The sequence below is a fragment of the Sus scrofa genome, chromosome 2 (genome assembly GCF_000003025.6).
Source record: "Sus scrofa isolate TJ Tabasco breed Duroc chromosome 2, Sscrofa11.1, whole genome shotgun sequence".
Lineage (NCBI taxonomy): Eukaryota > Metazoa > Chordata > Mammalia > Artiodactyla > Suidae > Sus > Sus scrofa.
The window spans coordinates 107,720,493-107,748,157 of NC_010444.4; the positions used below are offsets into that span (position 1 = coordinate 107,720,493).

At 36.4% G+C, this 27,665-nt stretch overlaps 1 long non-coding RNA gene across 1 annotated transcript in view; it reads right to left on the minus strand.

Annotated features, from left to right (window-relative positions):
* Positions 1-27,665, minus strand: part of LOC106509513 — a 202,014-nt gene that overhangs the window by 164,943 nt on the left and 9,406 nt on the right. The gene's annotated exons all lie outside the window — the stretch shown is intronic.

A 27,665-nucleotide genomic window follows, 5' to 3' on the forward strand; every position in this document is an offset into this window, starting at 1 on the left:
TAATGGCGTGAAATTAGAAATCAACCATGGGGCGGGGGGGGGGGATGGGAATGATAAAAAAAAAAAAAAGCTGACTACATGGATACTAAACACATGCTACTAAAAAATCAATGGGTGAAAAAGTAAATCAAAAAGAAAATTAAAAAATACCTTGAGACAAACAACAGTGAACATCATTCAAAATCTATGGGATGCCACAAAAGCCGTTCTTAGAGGGAAGTTCATAGAAATATAGGCCTTCCTCAAAAAAAGAGGAAAAACCTAAAATCAATAACTTAACCTACCATTTCTAAAAGAATTAGAAAAGGATGAGCAAAGAAAACCTAATGTCAGCAGAAGGAAGGAAATCATAAATACAAGAGTGGAAATCAATAAAATAGAGATTAAAAAATAGAAAAAGGTCTATAAAACCAAGATCTCATTCTTCGAAAGGATAAACAAAATTGACAAATCTCTGGCCGGACTCACCAAGAAGAAAGAGAGAATCCAAATAAACAAAAAAGGAAATAAAAAAGGGAGAAATCTCAACAGATACTACAGAAAAGCAAAAAACAAACAAAAACAAACATAAGAGAATATTGTGAACAATTATATGCCAACAAATTTAACAACGCAGGAGAAATGGACAAATTTTTAAAGACATACAGTCTGCCAAAACTGAATCAAGAAGAAATAAATCATTTGAACAGACCTAGCACTAGAAATGAAATTGAATATGTCATAAAAACACTTCCTACAAACAAAAGTCCAGGACAGATGGCTTCACAGGCAAATTTTACCAGACACACAAAGAAGAAAGTATACCCATCTTTCTTAAACTTTTCCAAAATATTAAAGTAGAAGGAATACTCCCAAAGACATTCTCTGAAGCCACCATTACCCTAATACCAAAACCAGACAAAGAAACTAACAAAAAAGAAAAGTATAGGCCAATATCTCTGATAAATATGAATGCAAAAATTCTCAACAAAATTTTGCCAACTGAATCCAACAACATGTAAGAAAGATTATACAACATGAAAAAGTGGGACCAAAGTCACAAGGATGGTTCAACATATGCAAATTAATCGATGCCATACACCATATTAACAAAAAATAAAGTCTCGAGTTCCTGTCATGGCTCAGTTGTTAAAGAACCTGACTGACATCCATGAGGACACAGGTTCAATCCCTGGCCTAGCTCAGTGGGTTGAGGATCCGGCATTGCTGTGAACTGTGGTGTAGGTCACAGACATGGCTCAGATCCCGTGTTGCTATGGCCCTACTGTAGGCTGGCGGCTACAGCTCTGATTGGAACCCTATCCTGGGAACCTCCACATGCTGAGTGTGCATCCCTAAAAAGACAGAAAGACAAAAAAAAAAAAAAGTCAAAAAGCACATGATCACCTCCATAGATGCAGAAAATCATTTGACAAAATCCAACATCTATTCATGATTTAAAAACCTTACCACAGTGGGAATAGAGGGAACATACCTCAACATAATCAAAGCTATTTATGATAAACCTACAGTCAAGACAATACCCAACAGAGAAAAGCTGAAAGACTTCATGATAAAATCTGGAGCAAGACAAGGATGCCCGCTCTTACCACTTTTATTCAACATAGTATTGGAAGTCCTAGCCACAGTAATCAGATACGCAAAAGAAAAAAAAGGTATCTGAATTACTAGAGAAGAGGTAAAATTGTCATTCTATCCAGATGACACAATACTACGTACAGAAAACTCTAAGAACTCCACACAAAAACTACTCAAAGTAATCAACAAATTAAGCAAAGTAGCAGGATACAAGATTAACTTTCAGAAATCAGTTGCTTTTCTGCATACTAACAATGAAATACTAGAAAAGGAATTAAAATAAATACCTTTTAAAATTGCAATCCCTAAAATTAAATACCTAGATATAACCCTGACCAAGGAGGTGAAAGACTTACACACTGAGAACTATAAAATATTAATCAGGGAAATTAAAGAGTATTAAAAGAAATGGAAAGTTATCCCATGATCCTGGATTGGAAGAATTAATATCATTAAAATGGCCATACTATCCAAAGCAACCTACAGATTTAATGAGATCTTTATTAATAGACCCAGAATTGCCAAAGCAATTTGGAGGAAAATAAACAAACAAGCAGAAAGCATAACACTCCTATACTTCAGACAATATTACAAAGCGACAGTAATCAAGACATTGTGATACTAATACAAAAACAGAAATAAAGACCAATGGAATGGAATAGAGAGCCCAGAAATAAACCCAGACACCTATGGTCAATTAATCTCAGACAAAGGGGGCAAGAATATAAAATATGGAAAAGACGCCTTCTTTGGCAAGTGGTGCTAGGAAAACTGGACAGCTGTGTATAAATCAATGAAACTGCAACACACTCTCACACCATGCTCAAAAATAAAACAGCTTAAAAACTTAAACATAAGAAAAGACATCATAAAACTCCTAGAAGAGAACATAGGCAAAACATTCTCTGCTATCAACTGTACAAACGTTTTCTTAGGTCAGTATCTCAAGGCAATAGAGCTAAAAACAAAAATAAACAAAGGGGATCTAATCAAACTTAGAAGTTTTGCACAGCAAAGGAAACCATAAAAAAACAAAACAAACAAAAAATGAAAAGACAACCTACAGAATGGGATAAAAAACCTAAATAGACATTTCTCCAAAAAGGACACACAGGATGGTCCACAGGCACATGAAATACTGCTTGACATCATTAATTATTAGAGAAATGCAAATCAAAACCACAATAAGGTACAACCTCACACTGTTTAAATGGCTATAATTAGAATACATACAATTAGCAAATGCTGGAGAAGGTGTATAGAAAAGGGAAACTTCCTAACACTGTTGGTAGGAATGTAAATTGGTACAACCATTAGGGAAAACAGAATGGAGGTTCCTCAGCAAACTTTACATAGAACTACTATATGATCCTACAATCTCACTCCTGGGCATATATCCAGACAAATCTTTCATTCAAAAAGATACATGCACCCTATTCACTTCAGCACTATTCACAATAGCCAAGATATGGAAACAACCTAAATGTCCATCGACAGATGAATGGATTAAGAAGATGTGGTACATACACACAATGGAATACTACTCAGTCATAAAAATAAACACAAAGCAATGTCATTTGTAGCAACATGGATAAAACTAAAGGTTCTCATACTAAGTGAAGTAAGTCAGAAAGAGAAAAAGAAATACTACATGACATCATTTATATATGGCATCTAAAATGTGGTACAGATGAACCTATCTATAGAACAGAAAAAGACTCACAGACATGGAGAACAGACTTGCAGTTTCCAGTGGGATGGGGAGGGAATGGGATGGACCAGGAATTTAGTGTTAGTAGATGCAAACTGTTACATTTAGAATGGGTGAGCAGTGAGGTCCTACTGTATAGCCCAGGGAACTATATCCAATCACTTCTGATAGAACATGGTAGAAGAAAATATGAGAAAAAAATGTGTGTGTGTGTATATATAGATATATATATATATATACACACATACACATATACATGCCTGGGTCACTTTGCTGTACAGCAAAAATTGATAGAACATTATAAATCAACTATATTTTAATTTTAAAAATTAAAAAGAAAATTTTTGTGAACCTAAAGTTTCTTTAAAAAATAAAAAAGAACTTTGGAGTTCCCGTCATGGCTCAGTGGTTAATGAATCCAACTAGGAACCATGAGGTTGCAGGTTCGATCCCTGGCCTCACTCAGTGGGTTAAGGATCTGGCATTGCCGTAAGCTCTGGTGTAGGTCACAGACAAGGCTCGGATCCCGCATTGCTGTGGCTCTGGTGTAGGCCAGCAGCTACAGCTCTGATTAGATCCCTAGCCTGGGAACCTCCATATGCCACAGGAGTGGCCCTAGAAAAGGCAAAAAGCCAAAAAAAATTAAAAATAAAAATAAATAAAAATAAAAAAGAATTTAAAAAGAAAATCATTAAAGGAATAGATATTAAAATCTCTCACTACAAGAAAAGAAAGCAGATTATTAACTTGTCTCCCAAAATAATGGGATTCAATTGTACTCCTACTTTGTTGATGTGACTGCTATGTGATAAATATCTATATTTTATGCTTTTTTTCAACATTTGTCTTTTGTCTTTATATTGATTTTATAATCAGGGCAGTAGTACTTTGATTTAAAATTATAACATCAAAATTAAATTTAAGCAAAACTGATTTTTGAGGTCTTTACTGAATCTATATCTTAGCATGCATGAGCTGAATAAAGTTAAGAATGTAGTCAAAAGATTTACTACAGATTTTTAATATAAAGGCAGTAATTATTTTCTGTTGGGGGTATGTGATATTGTTTGCTATACCTGGATCTATTCATTCCTGGCTGCTACCTGAATGATCCCAAGACTTTTAAGAAAAAAATAATAGTAACTCGCTGCTTACTAGTAATTACCAGGCTTGTGTGAGAAAGCAAATTTGAGAAATTAGCTCATTTGTAGCATATTTCTAACCCCACTTTAATATGGATGCTCTTCAAGCATATTGCTTTCTAAACCTACAGAATGACACTCAATCTTTGAAATGACATATCAACAGGGATACATGTCTCATGCAAAAAGATGCACACGGAAGTGTTTATAGAAAATGAAAAGAACACAATTAGCTAAAGAAGAGTTCAATGACTAAACCACAGTGTTCAAAATCTTGGATCCCCCCAGCGAACACAGACTCCACCAAGAGCAGGAGCAGAGGTGAAAATTACTCCCTTGGTTGCTCTCAATTCCAACATACTCCTCTGAGTGTAAGCAACTCACCAGGCATGAGCAAAGATTTAAAGATGCATAAGGCAGTTATTTAATGATGTTCAAAGAGCAGTGATCTATTCAAAGTTAGAGTTCAAAAATATTTCTGTTGTACTCTGTGCATGCTTCAATATCTGAGGGAACTGAAGAATATTCCAGAATAATAGTTTTTATATTTTAATTGCACCTTTCCCATTTTAGAACTTAATCATATGTAAAATTTGATTCCACTCTATTATTTTAAAAAATTCTAAAAAGTATTGGAATGGCTTCCTAATTAATGCCCCCCCCAGTTCTAACTGTGACCTTTTTCTTTTTTTCTTTTTTTTTTTTTTCTTTAGGGCTGCACCCACGGCATATGGAGGTTCCCAGGCCAGAGGTCTAATTGGAGCTGTGGCTGCCAGCCAATGCCAGAGACACAGCAACGCCAGATCCAAGCCGTGTCGGCAACCTATACCACAGCTCACAGCAACGCTGGATCCTTAACCCATTGAGCGAGGCTGGGGATCAAACCCGCAACCTTATTCGTTTCCACTGCAGCAAGACAGGAAGCCCTAACTTTGACCCTTTTCAAATGACCCTTTAGGAGCTATGAAAGTGATCATTCTGAAATAAAAATCAGATCACCTCTCTCCTGATCAAAATCTTTTCCAATGAAGTTTTATTACTAGTGGTAAATGCTAAAGTTATCTGGTTTAGTATAAAAAGTTCCATTTGACTTGATCCCTAACTATTCATTTTCATCTCTTTGCACCAATTCTAAGCTAGCATTTAATGCTCCAGCCAAAATGAACAGCTCATAGTTTGTTTTAAACAATTATTCACATATGTTGTTCTCTAAATCTGTAATACCTTCCCACTTCCCTTCTGCCTACAGACTGTTCATCTTTCAAAACTCAGCTCAGGTATTACCTTACTTAGGAAATTCCCACAAGCCCCCAACAAAATTTAATTTTTTCCTCTTATCTGTACTTCATCTATATCTTTACATACGTATAATAATACAGCACTTTTAGCTCTACACTGTTTTCTAGATCATGAATTTCTTTAAAATGAGTACTGTAACTTTTACTTTTCCAGTCCCTGATACAATGCTTGATTCATTAAAGACATTCCACAAATCATTTAAAAACACGTCCATAAAGTACCACTGCATTAGCACCCTTAATCTGCACTCTAGTGCCAATTAAATCCCTTTACCATTTTACTCTTCCCTAAGGTAAGAGTACCTAGGCTTGTTCTCACTCCTTTTTTTTTTTTTTTTTTTTTTCCAGCAGGATCAAGTTGGCTTTCAGGAGAAAAGCAGAAATTTCTCCACTGTCCTCTCAATCATCAGCATTTATTATTATTATTATTACTATTAAAGTATAGTTGGTTTACAATGTTTTGTCAAGTCCTGCTGTGCAACAAAGTGACCCAATCACACATATTTGCCTGTGCTGTACAGTAGGATCCCATTGCCCATCCATTCCAAATATAAGTTTGCAATTATCAACCATCAGCATTTAAAGAGTAAGGATTCTATAAAGACACACAGTCTTTCTTCTGTTATTCTCACTCTTGATTCAAGATTCTGCATAATTTCTCCCAGAAACCTAAGCTCTGTCAAGCAAATTTAAAGATACCCTAAAACTGATGCTATTACTAACTGACCTGTATTTATGAGCTTTGGCTTCAGTCACAAAGCTCACAGTCTTAGTGGCTCACAACCACAAAATTTATTCCTCTATCACATCAAATGAGAACTGCAGAATGACAAAACTGGACTGGAGTGAACAGGAGTCAGATCTGTTCCATCTCCTCTAATTACAGGATTTGGCAAAAGGGCAGCCCTTCCCAGGCACATACTAATCTCTTGTTAATGGTGGGGTGGGAGGGAAAGTGAGGGAAGGCAGATAATAAGTCACATTCAAAATTTTTACTTAAATGCACTCACAGTCCATTGGAGAAGAAAGTCATCTGCCTTAGTCTGACAATAAGGCAGGTACTAACCCTCTCCTCTTTCTACAGGGAGGTATATCAAGATCAAAGATAAATAATCCTCTTTCACAGAAGGGAACAGATAATTGGTCACAGTGATACAATCTACTACAGAACCCTCAATAACATACCATACTCTTCCACTACAATTTGATCAAGTCATGAGATAGCAACTGATAATTCAACCTATTTTGTCCTATTTCCTAACCCCAAAACCTCTCAGTCTGGCCCCACCAACGTATAGATTGGATACAGCCAGCAACAGAACAAAGTCACATTCTTCTGATTATGAGAGATAAAGTATCAAACCTAAGGGAAAGGAAACTACTTGAAAACTCAAGTTTATAAATACTCAACAAGGAGAGATATTTTCTATTTCTTTTCAAATATTTCACCTCGATAATGGTTAATAAAGATAATCACTATCAAGTGGTCTCTTCTTGACAGTATATACCATGCAGGGGCTTTAATTTTTTAAAACCGTGTTTTCATACAGTTGCAACAAATGAAATGGTCTCAGTTGTGTGTGCTGTGCACTGAAAGTGCCTATAGTGTCCCTGTCTTTGCAAAAGGGAAAGGGGTACTCTCAACGTATAAAATCTCTAAAACTAACTTTCCTAGTTAAGGAGAACTTTAATATAATTCCTGTATCTTTTTAATTTCACTGTTAAAACCTTTACTCCAATTTAGATTTTTTCCATATCAACAAAATCTAATTAAATGAAACAAACTCATGAGAGTAGAGAACTTCTTCCACTCATTAAATCACATATTTTAACAATAACATCTAGAATGAATAGAGAAAAGGGAAAGACACTGGCCGTCTCAGCTGGAACGGCAAGGGTCATCACATTCAAAGGTAATGTGTCAACTCGGTACATAAAACAGAAATTGTCCTTCTTTCTTATATAATGAAGTTACTAAGCTGGCAAGCCTCCTTTACCACTAGATAGATAATTCCTTTATGATACTGTGGTCCAATTCCACAGGGATTTTTTAGTTACAAAGAAATTTAAGTCGTAAGATGTATTCCTAAGGTTTTTTGGTTTGGTTGTTTTTGTTTGCTTGCTTGCTTGCTTTTTAGCACCACACCTGCAGCATATGGAAGTTCCCAGGCTAGGGGTCAAATCAGAGCTACAGCTGCTGGCCTATACCACAGCCACAGCAATACAGGATCCAAGACACATCTGCAACCTACACCACAGCTTATGGCATTGCCAGATCCTTAACCCACTGAGCGAGGCCAGGGTTTGAACCCATGTCTTCATGGATACTAGTTGGGTTTATAACCCACTGAGCCATAATGGGAACTCCAATTTTTTAAATTTATAACATTCCTGATTAAAAATTTGTACATCTGTCATAATGGGATAAACCTGTTGCCTTACTGGCTTGGTATAAAGTTGTATTGTACTCTCTCTCTCATCTCCTCATGCATCACAATTGGCTTTAGATCCATGTCTTAGGGTAAAGAGAAGAGAAAGTAGAAACACTATCTATATGAGGATCCACAAAAAGTCTGCTTCTTCTTTATGTGGATATCATCAGTGAGCTAGATCCAGTGACAATCACAAGCAGCTACACTAAGAAATCCAATTACCAGGCAGATATGCAGCAGAGGAAAGAGCCCGGTCTCCCTGTCTTGCACATATTATATATATACACAAGATAATACATACATACATTTTATGAACAGTTGCCCTCCCTTAACTTTGGAGAAGAGAATTATTAATGGATATTTTCCCTTTTCCCAAAAATGGAAAAGGATGGGTGTTGATGTCCTTGACCTTAATACTCTATAAAAGTGATTTGTCTTACCTCCTGGTACTACTTCTTTGTTTGCTAATTTAAGCGAATGGCTAAGCTCTCCACCAATGACTTACACCATACTGTTATGTGATACTCACCTAAAGGAGACATTTTATTTTATTTTATTTGGCCGTACCCACAGCACATGGATGTTCCCAGGCCAGCAAGAACCAGTGCCACAGCAGTGACCTGGGCTTTTAGGCCATTGCAGTGACCTGTGTCACAGCTGTGGCAGGGAGAGATATTCTATAAATAATCAAATGTGAATTTAAATATACACACTGTACATACAACACTCTTTTGGCAAAGAAGCTGATTTTCCACAACGTTTAGAAGCCCTGTAGATTCTTAAATTCCTCTCGTAATTTGGTTTCAAAAGCAGAGATAGCTTTATCAATAACATGAATCGTACAGAAGTTGCATATCTAAAGAAAAGTAATGATGCTACTGAAACAGCAGTTAGAATTCACCACTCTTTGGATATTGTCACAAATTCTATTATACATAGAGCTGCCAGAGAATTCCATAAAAAGGAAAAGAATTAGTAACTAGAAATATAATTTTGACAGACTAAGAGCCATGGCTTCACTCAAGAGTAGTGACATAAAGCATGTGTCAGGATTATAGACTTGTTTCAAATCAAGAAGGAGACAGGAAGAGAGAGAGCCTTTCATCATTTCCATGATTTGCACTAACAAATTAATTGCCTAGAGGCCATGGTTTTAGAGAAGCTCAGAATGAAGCATAGTAACAGCTTTATAGTCACTTGTCTAACCTTTAAATCAATGCTTGATTACTAAAAGCTTTGTAGGACGTACTTATAGAACATTCAAAAAGCATTTAGAAATTTTTGTAGCAAAAAATACTATGTGTACTTTCAAACCATAAACAATATTCAGATCACTCAAGTTTAAGTGAGAACATGTCCGTACATGACATAGCTCCAATAGTGTATTCTAAAAATATCTTATATGCAACAAGTTCTTTTCTGATTTCCTCTAAAATTAAATGTGGATCATGTCTCTGAATCACAGCTCTTAACAGCAAGCCCAGAAACTCCTGTGGGCATGTTTACTGCCCTATGATCTCCCATGAAAAATGGGTATCAGAATACAAACATTTGGAAGTACTTTTGTTAAAGAGTGTTGAATAAAAAAACAAATAAATCAATCCACCAAATGAGACAACAAGCCTGGAGAGTATTCAGGATAACTGCATTCCAAGTTCATTTTGTACCCCCATGTGGAAGTGCTCAGCATCACAACCTCCTAAAGGCAGGACCGTCATATGCCTTAAAATGTCACAGCAGAACACACAGAAAAGTCAAAGCACCACACACGGATGGCACTGAGTTTTCTCAAAGTCTGAGCTCTTGGACATTACATTTTTACCTAATTCTTAGTAATAATTTGAAAAAATATAGACCTTTTTTAGGTACTCCACATAGGAAAATTTTACTAGCATTTTCATTCATGTTGCTAATATGGTTGTCTTAGAAAACAACGTCTATTGAGGTGTAAGTTACTTTTTATTGTTCTTCCCCTCAGTTCTGTCAGTTTTTGATTTGCAGATTTTGAAGTTCTGTTATTAGTGACTTTGGAATTGTTGTCTTCTAATGTGTCTCTTTTATCGCTATGAAATATTATCTTAATTGTATGTAATCCTCTTTGCCCTAAAATGTACTGCGTAATAGTAATAGTTACTCTAGTTTAATCAGATGTAAGGTTTACATGGTATACATTTTACCTTCTCTTAACTTCAGTCTATTTGTGTCTTTATATTTTCAGAGCATCTCTTGCAGATAACATATACTTGGGTCTTATTTTACATCCAGTCTGACAATCTCTGCCTTTTAATGTAAACACTGATGCAGGTGGGTTTTACATCTACCATCTTGTTGCATATTTCCCACTTATTTCTTCTGTGTCTTTTTTCATTTCCCTTTTAGAAATAACAAAATGTTCTTTAGAACTACATGTATTTTCTTTATGCTTTTTTTTCTTTTTTTTTTCTTGCTTTTTAGGGCCACACCTACATCATATGGAGGTTCCAGGCTAGGGGTACAATCATCATATGGAGGTTCCAGGCTAGGGGTACAATCAGAGCTGTGCCTACGGCACAGCCACAGTAACTCCAGATCCAAGCCGCATCTGCAACCTACACCACAGCTCAAGGCAATGCCAGATCCATAACTCACTGAGCTGAGCGAGGCCAGGGATCAAACCCACAACCTCATGGCTCCTAGTCAGATTCATTTCTGCTGTGCCACCACAGGAACTCCTGCATGTATTTTCTTATAAAGGTTTATAAAGAACTTTCATTTCATTAATTCACACTTCATACTTCTCATTTCACACTTCATTCCTCAAAACATATTAACTTTGAAAGAAGTATTAAATTCCAATTACCTGCACTTTTACGTTGTACTCTTTTGTTGTTACTTATATGTACTATATATGTCACAAATCCTAACTTAAAATGTTATTAGTTGGGCTTTGAGTAATCACTTGATTTTTAAACAAATTCTGAAAAGGAAACAACAGAATATTTTGTATTTACCTACACATTGGATGATCTTTACTACTCCCTGTAGATATGACTTCCTATGTACAGTATTGTTTCCTTTAAGTCTAAAGAATAGTAATTAGCATTTCATCTGTTGAACTTAGTTTCATTTACTGAAAATATCTCTATTCTACCCTTTTGTTAGAGATTTCTTTTTTTTGGACTGAATAAAGGGTTAGAGTTAACACCACTTTTCTTTCAGCATTTTAAAAATGATTCTATTGTCTTTTTAGATGTACAATTTATGTATAACACCATGTTAGTTTCAGGTGCACAATAGTGATTTGATATATATAAACATTATGAAAAATGATCACCATGATAACTCTAGCTATCATCTATCACCATTCAAAGTTATCACAATATTACTAACTTTATTCCCCATGCTATACACTTCATCCTCATGACGTTTATTTTTTGACTGGAAGTCTGTACCCCTCACATATTTCACTCATCCCTCCATCCCATTCCCTTCTGGTAATGATCTGTCTCTTCTCCTTATCTTTGAGTCTGTTTCTGTTTTGCTGTGTTCATTCATTTGTTCATTTCTTTTCAGCTCCATATATAAGTGAAGTCATACAGTATTTGTCTTTCTCCATCAGACTTACTTCACTTACTCTAAGTCAAACCATGTTGTTACAAATGGCAAGATTTCATTCTTTTTTACAGCTCAGTAATATTCCATTGCGTGTAGATCCATCTTTATCCATTCATCTTTCAATGGATACTTAGGTTTCTTCCATATCTTGGCTATTGTAAATAATGCTGCAATGAACATAAGGATGCATTATCTTTTCAAATTAGTGGGTTTTATTTTTTTTAGAAAAATACGGAGTTCCCGTCGTGGCGCAGTGGTTAACGAATCCGTCTAGGAACCATAAAGTTGCGGGTTCCGTCCCTGCCCTTGCTCAGTGGGTTAACGATCCGGCGTTGCCGTGAGCTGTGGTGTAGGTTGCAGACGCGGCTCGGATCCCGCGTTGCTGTGGCTCTGGCGTAGGCCAGTGGCTACGGCTCCGATTAGACCCCTAGCCTGGGAACCTCCATATGCCGCGGGAGCGGCCCAAGAAATAGCAAAAGACAAAAAAAAAAAAAAAAAAAGAAAAAGAAAAATACCCAGAAGTTGAATTTCTGAATCTTATAGTAGTTTTAGTTTTTTGTTTGTTTGTTTGGTTGGTTTTTTTTGTCTTTTTGCTATTTCTTTGGGCCGCTCCCTTGGCATATGGAGGTTCCCAGGCTAGGGGTCAAATCGGAGCTGTAGCCACCGGCCTACGCACCAGAGCCACAGCAACACGGGATCCGAGCTGCGTCTGCAACCTACACCACAGCTCACGGCGTTGCCCAGATCCTTAACCCACTGAGCAAGGGCAGGGACCGAACCCGCAACCTCACGGTTCCTAGTCGGGTTCATTAACCGCTGTGCCACGACGGGAACTCCAGTTATAGTTTTAATTTTAATTGTTTTCCATGTTGAGGAATTGGCTGCACAAATCCCCTTCAATAATGTAGGAAGCCTCCCTTTTCTCCACATCCTCAACAACATGCCATTTGTGGTCTTTTTGATAACAAGTATTCTGGCAGATGCAAGATGCTATTTCATTTTGGTTTGGGTTTGCATTTCCCTTATGAGTAGTGATATTGAGCATCTTTTCATGTATTTATTGGCCATCTGTATATATTCTTTGGGAAGATGTCTATACAGGTCCTCTGCCCATTTTTTAAATTTTTTTATGTTGAATTTCATGAGTTCATTATATATTTTGGATACTAAACCCTTGTCAAATTTATCATTTGCCAATATCTTTTCTCATTCAGTAGGAAGCCTTTTTGTTTTCAAGATAGTTTCCTTCACTGCACAAAATCTTTTTAGTTTGATGTAGTCCCATTTTTTTTTTCACTTTTGCATGTTATTTACATTGCCTAAGGAGACATATCCAAAAAAACTTTGCTAAGACCAATGTCAAAGAGCATATTGCCTATGTTTTCTGCTAAGAGTATTATGGTTTTATCTCTCACATGTAAGTCTTTAACTCCACAAAACAGATTCTGTTGACTTTGGGTTGCCATTATTTCTGATTAGAAGTTAGTCACTATTTATATAGTTCTTCTTACATGTAGAGAAGTCAATATCCCTGAATCAGCCGTCCAAAACACTTAGAATTTTAAATATTCTGTCTTTGATTTTCTTCATTAAAAACTAGAGGGGTAACAAACAAAGAAACCTCATTGTTGTAAATCTTGTTTTACAAACTTTTCTAGTGATGTAAAGAAAATGACAACTGGAAAAAAATTTGAGAACCTGCAGCATAGTAGCTAAGTCAATTAAATGAGACTTGTGAGGGTCTGGCCATTTTTAACTCATGTATTATTTATGCAAGAAAGTTAAGTGGGGCTAAGTGAAAAAGTAAAGATTCATGGTAGTTTGTTTTTTATTTGGTGTAGTTGGTTTGTTTCTTTAGGAAATGTAGGAATTAGATTTCCATTTCCTCATTCAAAAAATAATTAAGCCTAGTAGAAGAATTTTCTTCACATAATGCTTGGTGGACATATTAGTTTCAAGGGGAAAAATGCTATCAAGGATTTCCTGGGACTTTGAACTCGCCATGGAGAGCAAAAGGTACTCCATAGGATCTAGTATATTCTACACAGAGTGTTTTCTTACATGATGTTCTCTTTTATGAAATGGTCTGAAAGAAGAGATATTGAAGAAATATATTCTGTAGTATTTTCAGATATTTAGAGATAAAAGCACGGGTTTTCCTCTCAGTTGAGGGAAGCTAGAGTATGTCAAAGTAATTACCTATGTACAAGAGGAAACTGAAGTGGTAAAGAAAAATTATGACATAGGAAATTTTGCTATAGCATATTTTTACTTTTGATTATCAAGTCTAAGATTTTAAAAGAAATGAAAATACACAGAAGAATCATATATAACTGATGAGTAATTGCAAAACATGGGAAGACCATATACTCTTTTTATTAGTTGCCCCATAATTCATTGGTATTGGAAGAGAACCCAAAATATCATGTACTGAAAAAAATTCACTGGATTAGAAAATAAATCATGGAGTTCCCATAATGGCTTAGTGGGTTAAGAACCTGATATAGTCTCAGTGAGGATGTGTGTTCAAGCTTAGTCTAATTCAGTGGATTAAGGCTCTGGTGTTGCCACCATGATAAATTTCAATTTCTAATCTTCTTTGGGGGGAAAAAAGTGTATATATCACCTATGTTACTTCTTACTGCCCTTACAACTGATTTTTCTGTACCTTAAGCACATAACATTTCCATAGCTGACACTAAACATGGTGTTTGGATTACAAAAAGATTTTGATAAAGTACTGTTGAACTTAAATGCCTATCTTTCTTCATCCTATCTTAAATTTCTGAAAAACTACTATTGCCTAATATGATGACTCTAGACCTTGAAAAAAATTAAGTTTTTACTGGCTTTCTCTTGTTTAATTTTAAAATCATTTTACAAGTGAAATGTCTAGATGTTTTTATGATTATTTTGAATGATAATGTTTACCCTCTTCCAATCTTACTTGGGTAATGGCTTTTTTTGGTTGGATTCTGAGTGTAGGAAAGATATTTATGATCAATGAGAAAAATCCAACAGAATGTAAAGTATCAAGATTTTTTAAAGACATCTCAGGACACCTAATGATAATGAATCATTACATCACATTGTAACAGAGGAAGAACAGAACTAACACCGCGTTGAAACTGCTGTCCTCATTCGTTAGCCTGTGTATTCTGTTCCTTCAATCCTGCATATTAAGAGTTAAACATACTGCTGTATAGCACTGGGAACTGTATCTTGTCAGTTGGAGCATGATGGAGGATAATGTGTGAAAAAGAATGTATATATGTATGTGTGACTGTGTCACTTTGCTGTACAGTAGAAAATTGACAGAACATTGTAATCCAACAATAATAGAAAAAATAAAAATCATTTAAAAAGAGTTAAACATTAGAAAAATGTTGCTTGTGCCCAAATAGCTCATCTCATCCCACAGTCCAGGTGAGTTATGGCTATCACTTGTAGATAAGTTTTATGCTTTCTGCCTAGAGACCTTGCAAGTAAACAGGTAAGAATGGTAAAGTAAAATAACTGCTAACAACTTAAAGTTATGCAGGAGCTTTGTGATCCAGCCCATGCAAGCAAGCAGAAAAACAAAGAAATATTCTGCTTCCCGTGAAGGCCAGGTGGCTCCAAGAAATCTACAATCTGCCTTTACCCTTTAATCTTATACTCTCCCACTTCCCCTTTTCCTTGAGCATAAAAGAATCCTGAATTTTTTTCTGAATTAGGACAGTTCTTTAGGACATTAGCCCACCATCTTCTCACTTGGTTCGCTTTCCAAATACAGTCACTATTCCTGGCCCCACCACCTTGTCTCTTGACTTACTAGCCTGTCACAGGGAGAGCAGTATGAGCTTGGATTCAGTAACAATACCAAAGACTTAATGGAATTTTGGCAGGCAAAGGCTCTGCTTGCAGTATATTTCCGAAAGACTTTCTAACGATAAACACTCTTTACACCACCACATTTATTGGCAAAAAATTGTTTACCTCATACAAAGACATGTAATTGGTGTGTGTTGTTCAATGGATATAAAATTTAATATATGTTAAATAAAAAAGTTCGAGAGAGCTGTGCTTGCATATGCCCAAACTCAAATTGTATACATTAAACATGCAAATCTATACATATCAATTTTACCTCAATGAAGATATTAAAAATAATTTGTGTACACCTCAAAACATAAATAATTTCAAAAAATATTTCATAAAGTATTTATATAGCCTTGTTGGAGACATCTGTGCACTATAAATCACGACACATTTCAGTCAATATAACTCTAAAAATGAACTCAATAATTTCAGAAATTTATCTAGCAGACTAATATGACTTTTTTTAACATTTTCCATTTTGTTGTGATGTGTTTAATTGTATATATGTGTGTGTGTGTGTGTGTGTTTATACACACACACATATTTACCCTAAATAGTTTTTTTATGTCCAGGATAAACATCCCCATTGCCTCCACTTATGAAACTACCAGAGTATTATATTATAAATGAAATCACTGTAGCAACAAACAAACAAAAAACTGAAATGATTAGGCTCATTAACATGGATCAGTATTCTCATGATTTTCTTTCTTAAACATTTCTATCTTTCTAAATGTTATGCGTCATACCTCCTTGAGAAGGCAGAAAGGAAGACCTATTTTTGACATGTTCCTAGGGAAAGCAGAAGGTAGAAAAACATGCTTGACACTAAAAAAGAGTTAAATTAAAGAGTAAGCTGCAATATAAACACACAGAATCTAGCAACAGTGAATTTATGAATTCCTAACACTTACAGGTTCAGAGAAGCTGCAGATGTCCACAGGGATGTGGGCTTTCATTTGGAATTTGGGAGTTTTCAGCCAAGGACCTTGAATCAAAGATCCAATGACATGAATTCATGAAGAAAGATAAGGACAAGAACCTGTGAAAGAGGTCCTGGTGCAAAGAGTTCAGAATTAGAATGATAGCTCTCACAGAGGAAATAAGCAACAGAGATTTGTGGGGTGAATAAATGAATAATCTTTTCACTTCTAATCATCTACTTACTGTGTAACAAATCATAGCAAAACTTTGGATAAATTATTATGTATTATTTTTTGAGGATTCTGTAGGTTTGTTGACCAGTTATGTTCCTTGTCCATTGTCTAGGGTCACTAACATGATGGCATTAAGTTGAGAGTGCTACTGTGACCAGCTCAGTTCTACACACATTCTCTCTCTCCCCCTCTTTCCCCTTCCCTCCCACCCTCCACCCTCCCTTATCTGCCTCAGTCCATCTTCCCCTACCAACCTCCACATGATTTCTCTTTCCCCTGCTTCCTAGGCCCTTCCCTGTAGCCTCTGTCTCCAGCAGAGTAGCCTAGACTTCCTCTGGGTACATTTCATCAGTGCAATGACATCAAGGCGAAAGTTCAGTGATCTTCTCAAATTGATGGTTAAATCACAAATTTTTGTTTATATGAGGATTAATATACTAGTATCTCCATGAGAGGCACGATGTCAGTGTACATCAGTATGACATTCTGACATATTGATAAGTTATCTCTTTCATTTATTCTGATCCATTAAAATATATTGGAGTACTATATATTTTAAAATATTTTATTGCAGTAATAATATCTAACATATAATTTGCCATTTTCACTATTTTAAGCATACAATTCAGTGGCATTCATTATATTCACAAGGTTATAAAACCATCATGACAATCTACTTCCAAAACTTTTCATCATCCCGAATAGACACTCTATATTTAATTAAGCAGTAACTCCACATTGCCTCCCACCCTTAGTGCCTGGCTGCCTCTAATCTACTTTCTCTTTAATTTTGCCTATTGTAGATATTTCATGTATGTATGCAATCATGCAATATGTATCCTGGGGAGGTCTTATTTCTCTTAGCATAACATTTTCAAGGTTTCTTCCATCTTGTAGCATATATCATCACTTCATTGTCTTTTACATATGAATAAAATTTCATTATATATATTCCACATTTTGTTTAAGCATAGCTTTTAGCTATTGTGAATAATGCTGCACTAAACATTGGGGCACATGTAAGTGTTTGAGTCCCTCTTTCCAATTCTTTTGGGTACACACTTCGGAGTAGATTTTTCTGGGTCATGTGGTAATTCTATGTTTAATGTTTTGAGGTATCATGCCTATTTTATATCAAGTACATCTGTATGTACTACATCCTCATAGTCTTTCCACTTAAATGCATTCAAATATGTTTGATGTCTTTTGTTTTCATCTAAAAAAATTTGTATTACACATATACTGTGCCATAGACGTTGTCTGTGTTTTGTTTTTACTTAATTTATTATGCGTCTTATTCCAATTGAGAATACATGATTACACGTTTTGCTTAATTTAACTATCTTCGCCCATTCCCCCAAACTGGCTAGGAATGCTTAAGATATCTTTTTCCTTTATCTCCATCTATTCCTAAACCTGAGCTGTATCTTACCCCTATAATCTGTGGCATAGGATCACATAAAATCTTCAAATAGGGATGTTATGAAACTCAAATTATAGCACCTGAATTGAGGTCCCTCATGACTAAAATGATAGCAGTATTTTTCCTTCTTTAAAGGAAGAAAACACTACTGCCAATCTCAATTTTAATTATTTCTTTAACTTTTTTAATAATAATTTTTATTTTTCTCCATTATACCTGGTTTACAGCGTTCTGTCAATTTTCTACCATACAACATGGTGACCCAGTTACACATACATGTATACATTCTTTTTTCTCACATTATCATGCTCCATCATAAGTGACTAGACATAGTTCCCAGTGCTACACAGCAGGATCTCATTGCTAATCCATTCCAAAGGCAATAGTCTGCATCTATTAACCCCAAGCTCCCCATCCATCGCACTTCCTCCCCCTCCCCCTTGGCAACCACAAGTCTATTTTCTAAGTCCATGAATTTCTTATCCGTGGAAAGGTTCATTTGTGTTGTATATGTGGTATATACATAATGGAATAATACTCAGCCATAAAAAAGAAAAACCGCTATTTCTTTAACTTTTAATTTTTCTATATTGCTCTTAAATAGCTGGAAGCCATTGCTACTTGCTTATTTGTAAATGTGAAAATGGCAAATGAGTATCTAAGAAACACAGCAAAAGACTTAGAAGACGGGATCTATTTGTATTCTTAATGTATTTATTTCTAATATCCTGGTATGCTAAGTGCTTATGTTTATGATTCTTATAGAGCAGTTTGCCAATCATCAATTAAGCTCATGTGTGTATGCTAAAACTGAATCAACCTATGTGTCACCTAGAGCTCCTTGGTTTCCAGAACTCCACACCTCAACATAGCTCACAGTCCTCAACTTAAGAACTTGAGATTCGTAATGACTCTCAACTGTTTGGCAATTCATAATATCAGGGATAATGCCATCAGAGGATAACTGGAGAGCACAAAGAAGGCAAATAAGCAGAGCAAACCATATGCCAAATGCAGTCACTCTCAGCCACCCAAGACTGAGAGGTTCAGGCAAAGTATTGTGGAACAAAAGACTTCTTTTGGCTCTATTAGAGCTTAAAAGACATCTTAATGAAAGGAAAATGACTAATGAGCAGCCATGCAAGACCTCTGCTAGGATTAATAAATGGGAAACCCCTATCACCAACCCCATCTATGGAGGCACTGATCATAACTTGTCATCTTAATAACATTTTAATGTCAGCTCCAGATTCATTGCATTTTTATGGAATTTTAAATCATGCCCAAATGGGGAACACCTCCATTAATGAGCATGAAAATGCAAAGAGATTTTGATTAACATCAGCTCCTGAAGAACCAGCAATGTTTTGTGGGGAGCTGAGGGGCTTCACAAGCTGTTTCTGGGATCTTTTAATGATATAAGTTCAGCAAAAGTTACTATATTTATAACATGTGTGGGTATTAGGGTTTGTACATGTGAGCATTACTTTTTTTTAAACCAGGATTTAAGACAGGGAATTTTTTCTCATTCTGAACAGTTCCTGTCATGAAGCATCCTACGTTTATTCAGTGGTGTATTTTGCACATACAGGAAATTTCTTTTCACAACTTTACTCTTAGAGCTGCACAAATTAGAGTACAGCATAAAACTTCTCAACTTCAGATTATAATGAAGCCAAAAAGAAGATAAATTATGGTAGTCTGACTTAAAAATCACACAAGAAGGTACACTTTCACTAACTTCAGAATCTGGCCCCCAGATTTCATGACTATCACTTGGAACACACCAACATGCCATTACCAAACAAGCTGCATCACACTGACACTTTGAGACAGTGAAACTCTCAAAAATCCTCAATGTTTTGCAAAGTAACAAGATTAGGAAAGTAAATTAGACTACCTCTGAAGGAGACAGGACCTGGAAAGAATAAAGATCATCTACTTCAGAGATGACAGAATCTAGGTAAAAACTCAGGGGTATTTTAATAGCAATTATAATTTTTTCCTTTTTTTTTAGCACAAACATATAGGAATCTTGCCAATAATTATTTAAACTATACTAACCTCAGATTTATGTTTGGGTAATTTTCACAGGAAAAAATTATAGAATTAACTTCAAAGAACTAAAAATAATATTTCTAACTTGTTGTTGTTGTTGGCTTTTGTCTTTTTAGGGCCGCGCCTGTGGCACATGGAGGTTCCCAGGCTAGGGGTCTAATTGGAGCTGTAGCCACCAGCCTACACCACAGCCACAGCAATAGCAATGCCAGATCCGAGCCATGTCTGCAACCTACACCACAGCTCACAGCAACGCCGGATCCTTAACTCACTGAGCAAGGCCAGAGATCGAACCCTCAACCTCATGGTTCTTAGATTTGTTTCCACTGTGCCATGACGGCAACACCATCATTTCTAACTTCTTAACTGCCATCAGGCGTATGGCTCTAATGCATTATTAAACAATTTTACAGTATCAATAAAGTAGTCAGTCATGCCATTATTTGGTGAAATGAATGTCAGGGGCAAGGGTCCAAAACTTCATCTCATCCACTGTTTCCAGAAACATTATCATCACAACTCCACCCACCCTTTAGCCACAGCAAACCTCTTTCTTCTTCATCATTTTGCCTGCATGCAAGATGAATCCACTTACCAATCTATTTCTAAAATACTAAGAGTACACTCAGAAAAACCTGCCAGTAAGATGTCTTCAAAAATGATCAAGCCGGAAATGACCACTATCATCCCTGAATGCACAATCGAGTTGAAATATTTCCACATTTCTGCCCAAACATTTTCCTCTTTAGGGGATATCCCTCTCCTTTCTCTCCTGTCTAAATCACCTCAACTCATCATCATCATCCAGCTCAGGCAGGGACTTTCTTCGAAGCTCCCCTTATCTATCTTCCAAAAAATATTAACTTCTCTCTCTTAAGTGCTCTCCTTACTTCTTATACATGACTCTCTACATCTGAGTAAGAAATACTTGTTCAGATGTAAACCCCCAACAAGACCATCAACTTTGTATGATTAGAAACTTGGCTAAAACATCACAGCACTTGGTGTACTGCCAGTGCTGAATAGATCATTTGGTTTGATGAATGAATGAATAAAAATGAAGACATTTATTTTTTGATTTAGCATCTTTCCCAAAAATGTTTGAGGTTTGTTCTGTATCTACACAGATTTTTTTTTCTGTATCTGTATCTACACTTCCTACTTGTAAGTATATATTTAACTTATCTTGTGGTGGGCAAAGAATTTATAAAGTGTGGAAATGTCACAAAATAAAAAGACAGATTTTACTATAGAAGTGCTCAGAAAAAAACAGTATGAAAATATCACCAGAATTTTAAAAGATAAATGATGAGTGAAAAGTTGTCTTCATTAACTATGAAAAATAGTCAACTTCACTATTAATCATTAAATTAGTCAATCAAATGTCACCTAAAACAATAAGATAAAAATCCATTTTCTAAGTAGGAAAGTTTTTTTTAATTCAGTGACTTTGAGAATGGAGCAAAATGGGCACTTGTATAACTAGTATAAGTACACTTTCTGGAAAGCAGAGATTTAAAAAAAAAAAAAAAAGGCATTCATCTTACCTCTGCAGACTCTTTCATTTCCCCACTGAATGTATCATTATAAGTTATCCATGAGCAGAAAGGACACAGGAAAATTCCATAGGGCATTAATATTTTTACAATCTTTTAAACTGTTTAAGATATTTTTATGATATTATAAATATTATAACTAATGATTATCAAAAAGGAATTCTCTGTTTCTGAAATGTGGAGAGTTAAACTATATACTTTTCTCTCAAGCTGTGAATGCCAGCTGGTGGTGAAGAACCACTGTTATGGGCTGAACTGCATTCCCGAAAAAGACAATGTTGAAACCCTAACTTTAGCATCTGTGAATGTAATCTTACTTGGAAATAGAGTCTTTGTAGATGTAGTCAACTTAAGACAAGGTCAGTAGCAGATTTAAGTGAAGCGTAACTGTGGCTGGGTTTAGATAACTTCAGCTGAAGGCATTACCATTCAAAACTAGAAAATTAATTTGGACAAGAATCTCCTCTCATTGTACACACTGTATCTAAAACAATCCCATCTACTATCACTGCTGCACTCTTCATCTCCACTTGTGACTTTTAAATCCATTGGCTAGCCTATATCTTGCTCTTACACTTGAGAGGTCCGCATACTGGCTATGTCTATGCACATGGCCAATAACTTAAATGCATCAAACACAAAAACAAATACTTCACCTATACCCGCACCCCCACTCAACTCTACCACTGTTGTTTCTTTTTTTCTTCCCTGCTGCAATGGAGAACATCCGCCCCCATGTGGATGTCATCAGAAACCTGGACTTAGCTTTGCCTTATTCATAGCCTCTATCCAAGTAACAGTAGAGACTTCATGGTTTTATTTAGCCTATATCTCTAGAATCTTTCTTTTTCTCCTGATTATTCCTATTAGCTATCTAGTCCAGATCCTACCCATTCCAAGTCTGGTTTACTACCAATGTCTTGTAATTAATCTTCTGACCTCCACTTCTGCTGCTTATCAGTGCACATACTAACTTACCTAAGTAAAATTAGTATCAGGTCAGTCCCTCTTTGAATCTTTCAAAAGGCTTCACCACTGACCACAGAATAAAACTGGAAATCCTTCTTAAGACTTATAAGCCCTTCATAGTCTAGTTCTCTGATTAACTATTCAGTCATCTTCCCGCCATCCCCTACCCACGCTCTCTTTACTCCTATAACTCCATTCAGCCTATCATTTGGTCTGAAAAACATGATTTGATTTGGTTGAGTTTTTTTGTCTCTAAGCTTCCACACAAGCCCTTTCCTTTACAAGAAATTATCTTCCTCCCCTACTCTTTCCCTAGTTAGTGCTTATGCTTCCTTCTAATTTAGCTTAGGCACATCTTCCTCAGTACTTCTTCCAAGAAGACGTCCCTGACTGCATCAGAAACTCTACTTTTGTCCTCATCACAGCTCGTTAATTGTACGGTAAATGCCTATTCATTGCCTTTATTCCCCACTGTATGGGAGCTCTGTGTGGGACAAGAATCCGCTTCCACTGACTTTACCACCTCTGTCCCATGGAGAGTGGTGGTAGGTATATTTTTAATAGCCTTTCATGTTCATACACAGGCATTACCTTCTCAGCAGTCCAAGGACCACCTTATGATTATATAAAAAATAATAAGTGACTCCATATTTCACAGTATGGAATGAATATCTTCACTGAAACAGCTCAGTGAATACCTAGGTTGACAGATTTAAAAGGGAGCCTTGACACTTCTATAGCAAACCTAACCACAGAGCTGGGAAGGAAAAGGGAAACTGTGAGAGTATCTAAATTGAGATTTCTGTAGTTCATTCTACAGTTCATTGACAGACAGCTTCTAAAACTATCTCTGTGTGTTCCTTCCACCCAAAGTGATCAGCTGCACTTACGGCCATCTCTCAAGGAAAAGTCCTATGAAGAGTTACATGTTCAGCTTTGTAAAGAACACACTCATATGTCTCAAATGAAGATAATCAGTGGGTTAAAACTAAATTTAATAATAAACACAAGCATTTTGGTTCCGTGTTACAAAAGAGCTGCCAGCACCCGCCAAAAATATCTGGTTCCATCCATTTTGGTAACGGCACATTAGCAATATCACAGTTAAATACCTTTAGATAGTCCCCTCATGGTGACAATTTTCATTGGGACCCCAGGCAATCATAATAATAAATGTAACTGCCAGTGTTGACACACCCTTTCTCCTGCCTCCACTCCTTTAAATTCTTCTTAGTGACTCCTGGTATCATCTCAAGATTGAGATAAAAACACAGAGAGATGGATAACAGGCGATAGATACATAGAGGATAAACAGCAAAAGTGAAAAAAAAAAGGCAGAGAAACTGGTCAAAGGAGACATTTCTAATGATGCAAATGCCTCAGATCACACTTTTGAACTACTTCCAAATGTCACTGGGCCCTCTGCAGTATGTTAATGGCAGCTTGAGGTACAGCGGATGACTCACGATTATTTTATTACTTTCCACACAAGTTACAGCATTATCTACACTACACTGAAAAATACACAGAGTATATGCTGCATTAACAGAAAAGACTTCTCAAACAGAACTTATAGTTCAATAGAAGATTACAGGCATAGATTTCTGTATCTCACAACTAAAATTTAAATATTGTTAATCATGGTGAAATATTGCACGTTATACCAAACGACAGAGAAGAGACAAATGGAAACAGACTTTTCCCTTCGTTGTCAGTTTTAAGACCTGCACCTAGAACAATCAATTCTGGGCAGGAATATACATTTCTCACATAAAGACAATCTCCTAAATGGCGTTTTCTTTTAACTTAGCATAGCATCTTCCTTGTCATCACTAATGAGGGTGGCAAATGCTAGCAGGTGGGGTTTGCACTTGTACATGGCTTGTGGCTCTGTAATCTCACTCTCAGCACCCACACACTAACTCAAATTAGTCTTTTAGGGAATAACTTCTAAGAAACACTGAGAAATTCTCATATATTATCACTTTTGATCTTGAAATACTAGAATTACCACATTGAAACCTGGAGGATCTTACTCCCATTTTCAGATGAGGCTTAGACAGAGGAATAATGTTCCCATCAAGACACATAAGTGATGAGACACAGATTAAAATTTAGCTCTTTCTGGAGTTCCCTTCATGTCACAGTGGTTAACGAATCCGACTAGGAACCATGAGGTTGCGGGTTCGGTCCCTGGCCTTGCTCAGTGGGTTAAGGATCTGGTGTTGCCGTGAGCTATGGTGTAGGTTGCAGATGTGGCTCAGATCCCGAGTTGCTGTGGCTCTGGTGTAGGCTGGCAGCTGCAGCTCTGATTCGACCCCTGGCCTGGGAACCTCCATATGCCGAGGGAGAGGCCCTAGAAAAGGCAAAAAGACAAAAATAAATAAATAAATAATAAAATAAAATAAAACTTAGCTCTTTCTGATTCCAGAGTTCAGTTTCCTTCTACAGGACATCTTAGCCTCAAGAGCTACTGAAAATCAGGAGGGGACTTAGAGGAGCTGAAGCAAGGAGTGGCATACTGCACCTGGCAAAATCCAGTCAAAGACCCTCTATTGAGCATCCAGGACCAAAGTTTTAAGGAGACATTTTTATTTATGGCCATTTATTTTTATCAAGTATATAATTGCTTTCATCACAGAAGTCTTGGCCACAGTCTTAGTGCTAGCGGAGGTTATGGTCCTTCGGGGTACAAATGGCCACCGGTGGATGCCACAGTAGAGTACCTACAAACACAGACAGGGCAGCAGTTGCCCTTAGGACAACTTCCAACTTCTATTTTTTTTTTTTTTTGTCTTTTTTTTTTTTTTGTCTCCACTCACAACATATGGAGATTCCCAGGCTAGGGGTCTAATCAGAACTACAGCTGCTGGCCTACATCACAGCCATGGCAACACTAGATCTGAGCCATATCTATGACCTGTACCACAGCTCACAGCAACACCAGATCTTTAACTGACTGAGTGAAGCCGGGGATTGAACCTGCATCCTCATGAATCCTAGTCAGATTTGTTTCTGCTGAGCCACTATAGGAACTCCTAGGACAACTTCTAGAAACTAAAAAATGTTTAAGTTTTTATATAATTATTACCCGTTTGGGCTGTTTCACCAGGAATAAGGTCCAAAGAGTTTCTTAAATTGCCATTGTAAAAATTGCAGTCCCTATCTTGTTTTTTAATTCAATGTTTTAATATATTTTTGCAAAGAAAGATCAATTTTTCAGAGTAATTTTTTTTCAGGTCATTTTATATTGAAGTACCATTTCTATGAAATAAAATGCACAGATCTTAAATGACCAGGATAATGAATTTTGACAGCTGTATTATACCTGTGCAACCACCACACAAAATAAGATATAAATCACTGTCATTACCCTGGCAAGTCCCCTCATGCCCCACTTAAGGCAGTCCCTGGGCCCAGCTCTCCCCCTCCATTCCCTCCAAAATAAAACACTTTCTTACATCTAACCACAGGTTAGGATGGGATTGGTTTCTTTTGCTCAGCATAATGTTTGTGAGGTTTGTCTCCATTGTTGCATTCACAGTGATGTTTTAATCTCTGACTTTTTGGATTTACTGGCGAGAAAATAAAGTTCATGTTGTTACTCAGAGAACAATAAAGATTTCTTTGGCAAGATCATACATTATTCTTTCTGAATGAAGCAAAAACATCCATATTTGGCTAAATAGATACTTGCAGAGCATAGTAATTGCTTTGGAAGAAATAGCATAAATACAGAAGTAACGGGTCACTTGTTGGCATCAATAGTGCTTAATTCAGACAAAAGTTTAGAAAACACTTAGACTTCACTGAACCCTTCAGAATATTCAGCTAGCCCCCTTAACTTTCTACTCTATATTATAACAAACCAGTGCCACTCAAATGCAACACTGAGCATTGAGTTTACCTCTGCCATTGCAAAAGAGTGATCTTCAGAAGCATTTCATTGTACCCATACAGACACAATTTAAGTACTAATTTCTATGATCTATAGAAAGCCATATTTCCTCCATCAAAGGCTGTAGCCACCTACCCACAATTCCGCCTCTAACATATATCTACTTTTTAAGATTTTTATTTTTTTATTATAGTTGATTTAAAATGGTCTGTCAATTATGAATATATTTTTATACAAAGTATTAAAAATCACAGACTTTGCTTTCCCTTAAGTCAACCAAGGACGCTGTGAGACCTTGACTCCCACTGAAGCACTGACATAAGTAGCTGAAAATGCATTGACATGATGTAAAATATGTCAAGAATTACAGAGAGGATCATCCCCTTGATATATGTTGTCCTTTAGGTATAAAACTTTCAAGTGCAAGCTGATATAAAGCCCAGTAGCTACAGTAAGGTATGCATATGCTATTTCTCATTTTTTAAAGAAGCAGCAAAATATATTTTAAAGCCAGTTCACTGCTAAGGACTCAGAGTTCAGCTCAGGTTTGAATCCTTTATTGAGGACCACAGGAGAATCATACAGTATTTGACTGCAGAGGACCTTAATGTTTGAAAGGGCTCATCATACTGAAGAATACATCAGGTCCTCAAAGTCCTGCAGAGGTTCTCAAGGTCAATCGCAGAGGCTACAGATGAAGTCCCCTGATCCCTAGTCCTCTGCTTTTGCTATTTTCTTCTCTATTTCTCCAAAAATACTTCTGCAGTGACTTACGCCCACAATGCTTATTTTGATCCTTTTGAAATTGTAATAACTGTTTCCTAGGCTTTCTTGAGTTAGAGAATTATAGGTAAACCCCTCCCAAAAGAAACCATTGACAGCATTTCTTGTTAAGCCCAAATCAAAACAAACAAACAAAACAAACAAAACAGGAATCTCCAGCTCTTTACTATCCTTTCCCAGTCCCACAACCTGTGCTATTTCTGAG